Source organism: Mustelus asterias, unplaced genomic scaffold (assembly GCF_964213995.1).
Source record: "Mustelus asterias unplaced genomic scaffold, sMusAst1.hap1.1 HAP1_SCAFFOLD_274, whole genome shotgun sequence".
In the NCBI taxonomy this organism is placed as follows: Eukaryota; Metazoa; Chordata; class Chondrichthyes; order Carcharhiniformes; family Triakidae; genus Mustelus; species Mustelus asterias.
In genome coordinates, this window is record NW_027590239.1 from 317035 (window position 1) to 328776 (window position 11742).

Consider the following 11742-nt stretch of genomic DNA (forward strand, 5'->3'; position numbering starts at 1 on the left):
CATACACAGTGTAAGGAGGCACTACCAAAGCCCAACACTCTGAAAGCATGTCGGGGACTACAGCAGTAGTGTTTCATTACTTAACTAATTTGATCTGTGTTGTACACTTTTTGCATCATGGTGCCTCAATCTAAGAATGAATACATTCTATCTCTCAACTGGATGACGTGATGTATTTTTCTTGAACAAAAACAGCAATTAGAAAGACTTTGTTGCATCAATGTCCCGGAGGTGAATCAACGGGTATAAATTACCATATTTTGCAATGTGGGTTTAGCACAGTGAGATTACCTGCGGCACAAATCGTCACGTGATTTCATTCAACATGTTTCTGGGAATGTTCAATAAAATATTCTACCCAGCACTTGCGATTATTGGTGTTCCTGGTAAGTGATTATAACCATTGCTTTATATACGTCTGTGTGTGAGCAGCTTCTGGATTTTTCTCCGTGATTTTTAAGCTTCATGATGACCCAGTAGACAGCATTCAGCAGACCGATTATCAGTGATACCTGCTGATAAAATCAAGCATGCTGAATTTCGTCTTTGCTTCCTGAACTGATATAAAACCTAGTTTTGACTCATCGGGTCTCTGAAATATCAATATGCTGCAGTTAGGAGAAACCTGTGCAGCGTGGAATCGATGGCAGTGAATTGAAGCTCTCTGACAGAAAATAACAACAACGTATCACCATGAAGGAGGAAATTTTCCAGAAAACCATATTTGCATCATCAAACATATTTACATATTGGACTAATTGGCACCACTCATAACGGGCCAACAATGCAGAGGGGCACCCCCGGATGGATATTCGATCGGGTCCCCCCCTGCACAGCTGAGAGACTCACGAATTTCAGAAACTACGGAAGATCCCTAATCTGCCTAGCAACAGCGCAGCTGCATTTTAAACTGGCCAAGGCAGACATAAAAATCTGATAAACTAAGAGATAAGGATAAAAGGTTAAGAATGAAATACCCCAGACACCCAACAGGACAGGATGACATTAACACTCAATCTCACAAGCAGGAAACACAGACACGGAACAATAGGATCAATTCAAATAAGAGGACACATAGAGATGGTAATGGGAAACGCATTTAGACACCGGGGCAGGACCAAGTAATCCCATTAACACGAACACACACCATATAAATGCTAATCCATGAAACTTCCTAGGGACTTTTGAAACTGACAGACCACTTTATACATTGTGTAAAAAAAAGGCATAATCAAATGTTCCCGCGCGAATTTTGGATCCCTATAAAGATCCAGAGCTGATGTGATTTAATTGAGATCAACGTGGCCAAGCCACTGTTTCTGAGCTGGCTACGGGGGTCTCCCTGGGATCCCAGTAATTGTACAATAAAGACACGCTTTGAACCTTGATTTGCGACTCAACTTCTATTCTGCACTGGTAAGGGATATTTCCCTACAACAAAATGGCGTAGTCGGCAGGATTTGATATCTGACTTCTGACTGATGGCCACAGTTTGAAAGTCGGGATCAAATTTAAACGAATCTGATACAAATCCAGAGCAGTCAAAGGCGAGTGCAGGTCTCCGTTCAAAGTGAGGTACCTTTAAGGGTTAGGGTTTGTCTGTTTTAAGTATTGTTGTCTTGTAGAACTGTATAATCTTGCCTAAGTTTTTAAATTGAAACAGAAGTCCGCACTAAAGAGGTACAGGTCAGAACGACCGCGTGGAAGAAGGTAAGTAACTTTTAACTTTAATAGGAGTAAAGGACCAGAGGTAAAGATAACAGGTTTTGGGCTATTTGATAACAGGAATTAAGACTAATATAAAGATAAGTACCGCATGCAGAACTAATTGGTGTAACTAACCCAGGATTGTAAATGAAACCGCTGTCTGTGCCAAGGCAATAGGACAAGGGAGTGCTTGACTCAAGGTGCCCTACCCTAAACTGGACGTTAAGAGGAGAAATCTCCCACGCTAAGGTTGGGTTTTGAAGCGGGCGCTAAGAGGCACAGGCACTCAGGGTGCAAGGCACGGACAGTGTAAATCGGGTAACAACACTGACTCTGAAGGGACGAACAACCTCAGAGTCGATACAGTTACTAACTATAACAGGGGCTTTGATAACAGAATACATGTGTGTAAGTGTTGAGGAAAAGGGGACCCGATCCATCCTGACCAAGAGACACGACGACGGAGGATCCATTAGGGACCCGGGCGGAGTTTGATAACCTTGTTCGTCTGTAGGGAACACCACAGCCCATAGCAGGATACCCGGTTTTGGGGTAACGGATCAACCCTGCTAGTGGGGGTGGTGGCCGAGCGGGAGGCGTTGTACTTAGAGGGGCTGGGAACAGGGACGGACAAACCCACTAAACAACCAGCACACATCCCAATAAGACAACACAAAATAGTCCAAGCGTGAGGTGTCAGGAATAGTTGGGGGAGCCCAGGGGAAAGAGACCCACTGGAACCTCACTACGAGGCCCTACAGCAATACAGACGGTGCTGGGGCAGTATCAGTGACAGGAGATAAGGGAGAGAGTTGAGGCACTTTTACTGTAGCAGCCAGCATACGGGGGTTGCAGGACTGCTAGACAGAAAAATGGCAGACCACGTTGTTTAGGGAGAAACTGCAGTAGCTCTCATTTTGAAGTATCTGTTAGCCAGAGAAGCGATTGTTGCAAAGATGAAACGGAACGGGTGGAACGCATCACAAACTTTAGAAGATCAAAGAAAGTGGGTAGACGGAGTTAAACGGGACAAAACAAAAGTAATGGGAGTAATATTAGTGACCCAGTTAGCTGGACTAATTGAGGAAGTAAATGCCTCAATGGAGGAGAGACACAAAGAGACAGAACAAATTAAAGTATTACAGGAGAGAGTGAGGGAATTAGAACACAGAAGACACACTGCGGAGATAACGCAGAGATCAGAGGAAACGGACCCTCGGCGCCCATACGAGTCAGTGCAGAAACATACAACCGCTCCAGCATCAGAAGAAAACATAGAAAATTATAATCTAGCGCCAGTCACGAGAGGAGGGACGTTAGCACAACCAAAGGCAACCTATAAGCCTTTTACGCCAGGGGAAAGGCAGCAGATTATGGCATCCCTGGGGAAGTTAAAACCCAGAAGCGCAAACCTGGAATTTTGGGGCGAATTAGATTCGCTCTGGGTAGGACACCAGTTACATTTAAGGGACATACACCCGCTGGTCAGGGCAGCCTGTCCAGCGGATAAATGGAGGTTGGTGGCAGGAGGGCCAGCGACCCAAGCAGCACAGGACTATAATGGAGGAAGGTGGACACATGCCGTTCCTACAACGGCTGAGATAGATGACCAGCTGGCACCCTTCACATTATTCAAGACCGAAATCCAACGGGTCTTAGGGAACTCCCCCACTAATTGGAGCAGGATCACAAACACTAAACAAGGACGGGAGGAAAATGCATCGGAATTTGGAGAGAGATTATTCCAGGTATATAGGGAATGTTCAGGACGGGACAACGTGGATAGGAGAGACAGGGCTTTTGTTCAGGCTTTTAAGGATGGACTCTCTAGTTCTCACCAGGTCATCCTAAAGATGGGAGTGATTATGTCCCAAGATTACGATGAATTGGTAGAATGGGCTAGTGGCATACCTGCAGATGGATAGGAGAGATCTTAGTTTTTGTATTTCAGTGTGTTTGTGAGATCTGGTAGCTTGTCGAATGTAGGTGGTTGTTGTTGTAATTAGATTGAGAGCAGGGAGCTCTTTGTTCCTGTGGAATGTTTGCTACAGGCAGTGGGTGCAGTGTATTGCACCTTGGTTTAGCCTCAGGGGGCTGGGAGAGTGTTAAAACTGTTAAAGATTAAAGTGATAGGATTTCTTGAATTTACTTCTGCTTTGAGTTAATTACAGTTTGGAAGAAAGAAGAATAAAAGCGATTGTCTTAATCAATGTTCTGTATTCTCTTTGAATGTTTTACACTCATCCCAGTCTGAAATGATAAGTTTGAATGAAAAAGGATGTACTGTGGAATGACTTTTGGAAGCTTCCATGTGTATATATGTGTGTGTGTTTAAACAAAGTGGTTGCGTGAATGCTTTGTTGTTGTTTGTTTTAATGTTAAGAAAGGATTTAAACCTTGGAAGGAAGCATGTGCTCTTTCCTTTGTCTTGAAGTAGAAATTATAAGAGTTAGTTGAGGAGTTAAGAGAAGAAAATAAGTTATTTTGTGGAAAGGTAGAAAAGCAGGAACAAAAGACAGAGGTCTATGAATTAGTTTAAAGTGTATCAAGTCAGTGAAATACAGTATTAATCGCAGAATATCGCGATTTGCGAACGTCAGATAGTTTAGTATTCTGAACTAGTTAAAATTATGTACTGCCGTCGGAATTTCATGAGCCATCAAGGTTCAAGGTTTGCCAAATATAAAAGCACTGCAAAGCTTAAAACCTAGCCAGTTAAGAAACCAAAATGTTCCTAATCAAATAACTGGTATGTATTGTACCTGCTTTGATTTTGATTCGGCGCCTGTTACTTTTCCTAGAGTGCGGGGGTTTCGATCTGGAGCTCAGTTTAAAAAAAAGAAACGGCTTAAATTAAAAGGGTTTGGATATCACGGGTACGATGTGTAAAGTGGTATGATACAACTGCCGCTTGATTATTTTTATTATACAGTATAGCACTGCCATATAGACACAAGAATAACATCAAATCCTGAAAAGCCTTAACCAACTTTGTATGATATATTCATATACTATATTGGGCATTGATAAAGACATAATTATTTTGTGAAGTACTGTGGTGTAGCGCTTGCACGCAAACAAATGATCAAATTAGAGATAGTGTAAGAGTACTCATATAAAGATCGGAACTGTATGGCATGTGATTTTAATGGGGAAAGCGATGTCTTTTGATAAGACTACATACAAATGAATGGATGTATCCGACAATACATCCGAGACCTTAGCACCCAATTGAAGGGGATGCGCCGGTCCGTAATTTCTAATCAGGCACAGGTCGACGCAGAGGGGGACTCAGAAATATTACCAGAAGTCCCAAAAGCCGGGAGCCGGGTATTAACAAAAGTGCTTCCTGCAAAACCAGGATTTGCCCCAAGATGGCACGGACCTTACGAGGTCATTGTTAGCGGAGATACCTGTGCCTGTATAGATATAAGGGGACAGGGGGTCTGGAAACACTGGACCCAATTAAAACTATATGAGGACAAATGAACTAAAAAAATACCGTTTTGCTCATTCAACTTCCACAGGAACCAGGACCAGATCTACGATCAAGACATCGGAACCAACTACTTTTAATTTGATTGCCTGTTTATTTTCTGTATATACTGTAATTGTAAAATACTGTTGAAAAAAAAAAAGAGCGATATGGGAACAGGGACATATCTGATAATAACCCTGACCATTGTAAATACACTCCAACACATGGGGGTTAGGGGAGCAGAACCACCAATCATGGAAGGAAACCTATTCCTGAAAACACACATCCAGATCTATGGGAATAGGACCGCTTGTTACCCCTCAGCGCGATCAGTAAACTCCCTATTCATCGCAACACCAGGGTGGCTCCCACAAGAGTTATTCACTATTGACACATCGGGGGCACCCTGCAAAGAACATATTGGGTACTTTAAGCAAGGGATACAAGGAAGGTGTGTAGAGCTCACTGAGCCGGGAATTCTAAGGGGGACGGGACCCCAACCGGAGGAGACACATGGGAACTACCCACAATGTTTTAAGGGAGAGGGATGGGGGTGCGTGCATGCCTTTGTCCCTAAAAATGATTCGTGCGCTGAGGCACATTGTGCTCTCCAGGAGTGCCGGGTCCGGGAAGGACACTTCACTTGTGACTGCAAGCAACAAAAATGCATTGCAGTCACCGCGGGTAGGCAGCTTATGTGTGGCAAGTGCAACAGCACCCACGTAAGCTCAGCCTCAGGGACATATCCATTTGATTCTCACCAAGAGGTACAATCAAGTGGACAGTCCAGGGGGAGGGAAGGTTCCACAAGATGGGGCCATGCGGTCAAACGACCCCGGGGTAATGCATGTTATCGGGTTAAAGACGGGTACGTGTTTTTATTTAAAAATGTATATATGACGGCCACAGACAGGCCTCCAAGGTTCTTTTCCGTAGGGACAATTAGACCTCTCACGGTTCCATGCCCAAGTGAAGGGCATGTCCAGAAACGCATAGTGACCAGGGCCATCAGCGCAGAATTTTGCTCCGACTGGCAGGCCCCTGTCACACTAGGGTCTTCTTTAGGATATGGATTTCTGGGGACACTATCCCTGGGAGGCGCCGCAGGGGTGATCAGTGCCAGTAATAGGAACTTCTTCATATGTGGACTGACCATTTTAGGAAACAACACCCTACAAGCATTAGGCGCAATTGACCAAGAACTCGCAGAACTCAGACTATACACACAACAAACGAGATATGCGGTGGACTATCAGCTAGCCAGACAAGGGGGGGTATGCACCATCATCAAGGAAAAATTCATCACATACGTACACGACGAGACACTAAACATAACAGCAGCCATGTCCGGGATACAAAAGCAATTGGATAACTTTAAACAGGGGTTAACAGGGACTGATGGGTGGTTAGGATGGCTGTTTAACACAGTTTGGGGACCATATATTATGAAGGGATTAATCCTAGTAGTAGCCATCCTGTTCACACTCTGCCTTGGCCTAACCTGTATTAAAGTGATATGTGCAAATATTACATCAAGAATGCTACCCACTGCCAGTATCCAGATGCAAGAACTTAACAACGACACAGAAGAAGAGGAACAACGGCAAGGACAACAGCTGTACAAATCACTGTTCCTCTGAAAGTCGTCCATGGGGGGTCAGCCATGAATGGCACCCCCTGGACGAGAGGAGGGACTGAAGGAGGAAATTTTCCAGAAAACCATATTTGCATCATCAAACATATTTACATATTGGACTAATTGGCACCACTCATAACGGGCCAACAATGCAGAGGGGCACCCCCGGATGGATATTCGATCGGGTCCCCCCCTGCACAGCTGAGAGACTCACGAATTTCAGAAACTACGGAAGATCCCTAATCTGCCTAGCAACAGCGCAGCTGCATTTTAAACTGGCCAAGGCAGACATAAAAATCTGATAAACTAAGAGATAAGGATAAAAGGTTAAGAATGAAATACCCCAGACACCCAACAGGACAGGATGACATTAACACTCAATCTCACAAGCAGGAAACACAGACACGGAACAATAGGATCAATTCAAATAAGAGGACACATAGAGATGGTAATGGGAAACGCATTTAGACACCGGGGCAGGACAAAGTAATCCCATTAACACGAACACACACCATATAAATGCTAATCCATGAAACTTCCTAGGGACTTTTGAAACTGACAGACCACTTTATACATTGTGTAAAAAAAAGGCATAATCAAATGTTCCCGCGCGAATTTTGGATCCCTATAAAGATCCAGAGCTGATGTGATTTAATTGAGATCAACGTGGCCAAGCCACTGTTTCTGAGCTGGCTACGGGGGTCTCCCTGGGATCCCAGTAATTGTACAATAAAGACACGCTTTGAACCTTGATTTGCGACTCAACTTCTATTCTGCACTGGTAAGGGATATTTCCCTACAACAACCACATGTCGGTTAGTAAAATGATTGAAAACAGTAACCACAAAGAACATGCATAGGTGTTCGAATCTGTATGTAGGATTAACCATACGGTCAGTCACGAACCAAAGTGAAATATCTGACCACAATGATCATGTCTTCCAGGGACATTGTAGAATTGTACTGACGTTATGTCATCAAAAAGAGTGGAATATTTGACCTTGCTTAGCTTGCCTACCTTGCAGTGAGTATCTTCCTGAGTCTGACTGTACCCGATGAGGGCCACAAGCAGAGTGGGATAATTGGCACCAATGATGAAGTGTTGATAGTAAATCTCATAACCGTAGAATTTTAATATACATGGGTCACAAACCGGACTGGAACATTGAAGACCAGTGCCCATATACTTATGGGATATTTAAGTGGGTAATTATACTGAGTGAAAAATGAGCCAGTTCTATTTCAAAATATTCTTTTCGTGTAAACTGGCGAGTCGTGACTGGATTCCATCAATAGCCTCTACTTTTTAGTAACGGGTTCGTCTGACAATGGAAACTTCAGAGAATCTAAATCCTGATTGAGTCTCGAAAGAGAAATGACCCATTATGCCTCGCTTTTCATGACCTTCCCCACAAACTTTATATATTAACCGAATGCTGACATTCAAGCAATCCAACAATGCTCTAAAAAGCACTCGAGTCCGCATTGCATTTTCAGCTGACTTCCGTCCTTCTGCAATGAGCTCCATGATTTTTTTTTTTAATTTTGAGTGTTTTTTTTAACCTGTTTAATATTTTAAATGATTTCAGTATCTGCACAAGTGTATCACTAAACTTTTAGATTGCATCTGCATATTTTCAAACAAATCATTGGAAAAGTAATCATCCCCGTCAAATTGCAGCACCTGACGATTAGCTGTCGTGAAATTAATTCATCATTGAAATGTCCACTGTACAGGCTCATCAATTCATACATAATGGCTTCAGGAATCATATTGCATTTTCCGCTGCTCACACTGGGCTCTCAATTTGAATATTCTAATTGGATGTTCCAATGAGCTGTATCGTTACTGATTCCAGATATGTTCTGCAAATATTCAACGACAGTTACCCTGCGATGATCCTGTGGACGTTTTTTAACATTGCGCCGAGTAATGGTTATCATATTCTGCTATTTCAAATGTTTGATTTTATAGTCTGTTTTGTTTCGAAAAGCTGACATTACTTCATGTGTCTGTGATTAATTGGACTTGCACTTTCTTCTGTTTGTCTATCTTTCTTCTGTTTGTCCTTTCATATTGTTAAGATTATTATTACTGATCAAATAATAGTAACCGTCCTGTCTCTCCCTTTCCCTGTGGTTTCGATTAATTTATCAACTTGCCACTTAAGTATATTTGAGTAACTGGTTTGAATGTATTCTCGAACGGTTGACAGTATGGTTCCTTCCCTCAGAGAGCTTTCTCCTTTCTTCAAGAAATGAGTGACCCTGGAATGGTTCATACAGTAATGATAATCGCAAAATATGTGTCAGCTCCATCACTCTGAGCTTGAAGCTGCGTTTCAGAAGTCCATTTCCTTTTTCAAACTCTCTCTCTCTCTCTCAATCGATGTTTCTGCTCCAGACACCTATTAATACTCACAATATATGGGACGTGCCTCACAGACACCCTTAGCCGCTTCCGAGCCAGGTCCTTCCATCATTTCCAGCTCGGATATTGCGAGCACAAATCCTCTTTAGATTTATTCACGGTCAATTTCATTATTTTTTTTCCAACCTACTCACCTGTACCCTCAAAATTTAAACTCTCGCAGATTCCTCAATGTGAATTTGATACAGGGCCCCTATCGTCAGTAGAGATGTGCTTTGTTCACGTGCAAACAGAAGGAGAATATGATTGAATTTTTTGAGGAGGTAACTAAGTGTGTTGATGAAGGTAGGGCAGTTGATGTCATATGCATGGATTTTAGTAAGGCATTTGATAAGGTCCCCCATGGTCGGCTTATGATGAAAGTGAGGAGCTGTGGGATAGAGGGAAAGTTGGCCGATTGGATAGGTAACTGGCTGTCTGATCGAAGACAGAGGGTGGTGGTGGATGGAAAATGTTCAGATTGGAGGCAGGTTGCCAGCAGAGTGCCACAGGGATCAATGCTTGGTCCTCTGCTCTTTGTGATTTTTATTAATGACTTAGAGGAGGGGGCTGTAGGGTGGATCAGTAAATTTGCTGATGACACCAAGATTGGTGGAGTAGTGGGTGAGGTGGAGGGCTGTTGTAGGCTGCAAAGAAACATAGATAGGATGCAAAGCTGAGCTGAAAAATGGCAAATGTAGTTTAACCCTGATAAATGTGAGGTGATTCATTTTGGTTGGACTAATTTAAATGTGGATTACAGGGTCAAAGGTAGGGTTCTGAAGACTGTGGAGGAACAGAGAGATCTTGGGGTCTATATCCACAGATCTCTAAAGGTTGCCACTCAAGTGGATAGAGCTGTGAAGAAGGCCTATAGTGTGTTAGCTTTTAGTAACAGGGTGTTGGAGTTTAAGAGCCGTGGGGTTATGCTGCAACTGTACAGGACCTTGGTGAGACCACATTTGGAATATTGTGTGCAGTTCTGGTCACCTCACTATAAGAAGGATGTGGAAGAGCTGGAAAGAGTGCAGAGGAGATTTACCAGGATGGTGCCTGGTTTGGAGGGTAGGTCTTATGTGGAACGTTTGAGGGAGCTAGGGCTGTTCTCTCTGGAGCGGAGGAGGCTGAGGGGAGATTTATTAGAGGTTTATAAAATGATGAAGGGGATAGATAGAGTGAACGTTCAAAGACTATTTCCTCGGGTGGATGGAGCTATTACAAGGGGGCAAAACTATAGGGTTCATGGTGGGAGATATAGGAAGGATATCAGAGGTAGGTTCTTTACGCAGAGAGTGGTTGGGATGTGGAATGGACTGCCTGCAGTGATCGTGGAGTCAGACACATAAGGAACATTTAAGCGGTTATTGGATAGGCACATGGAGCACCCCAGGATGATAGGGAGTGGGATAGCTTGATCTTGGTTTCAGATAAAGCTCGGCACAACATCGTGGGCCCAAGGGCCTGTTCTGTGCTGTACTGTTCTATGTAGAATCTACTTTCTATGTGTCACTCTTACAGAATCTGTACGTGTGCTGGATATACAGCCTTTGTTTGGGAAAAAATGCGAGCTATGATAAGGAGACTTCAGAGAACATTTGCTGTTCTAATCCTCACATTCCTGTCAATTTCAGTGCATGTGATGGAGTGATATATTATTTTGCTTTGAACTAATTTTTTCAGTACTAGTGGTTTGAATTTACATTTGACATCCTCTTTGCAACGTTCCGCACTTACAATTCCCTTCAAATACTCGACAGATAAAACTCCAATCAACTTAATTAGATGTCCACTATATGTAATGAAAATCTTCCTGACTGCCGCAGCACTGTTTATCATAACGGAATGTCTTCTCCACACACACATGCACCCCAGCCACTCAGCCCCGCGCCCGACCGCCGCACTTTCAAAAGCTTCTTGGAGAGATTATGGCCGCGATTCTCCCAAAAGCGCTGAATTGACGGGAAACTTGTTCCAGATCCGACTGTTTTGTCAGTTCAGCTTCTCAACCGAATCTCCCCACTCTGTACACTGCAGAGGTCGCAGTCGTGAATATGATTAAAACCCCAGGGGGGCGGGGCCTATTCGCGCCATAGTCTGACAGTTCTGGAAATCTGCGCATGCGCAGTGGTCCCGGTCTGTCAGGCTCCCCGTTTGCTGGCCAGCTGGATCACCGGCCAGCCCGACACCCTCGCAGTGGTGTCTCTCCAGCCCCACAACCCTCCCTCCACCTCACCACGGCCCGATCGCAGCCCCCACAGCAATTCCCGGGACAACTCTGGGAGGCAAGAGAAGTGATTGCAGAGCCTCTGGCTCTGATCTTCAGGTCGTCGTTGGCCTCTGGTATAGTACCAGAAGATTGGAGGTTAGCGAATGTTGTCCCATTGTTTAAGAAGGGGAACAGAGACTTCCCCGGGAATTACAGACCGGTGAGTCTCACTTCTGTTGTCGGCAAGATGTTGGAAAAAATTATAAGGGATAGGATTTATAGTTATTTGGAGAGTAATGAATTGA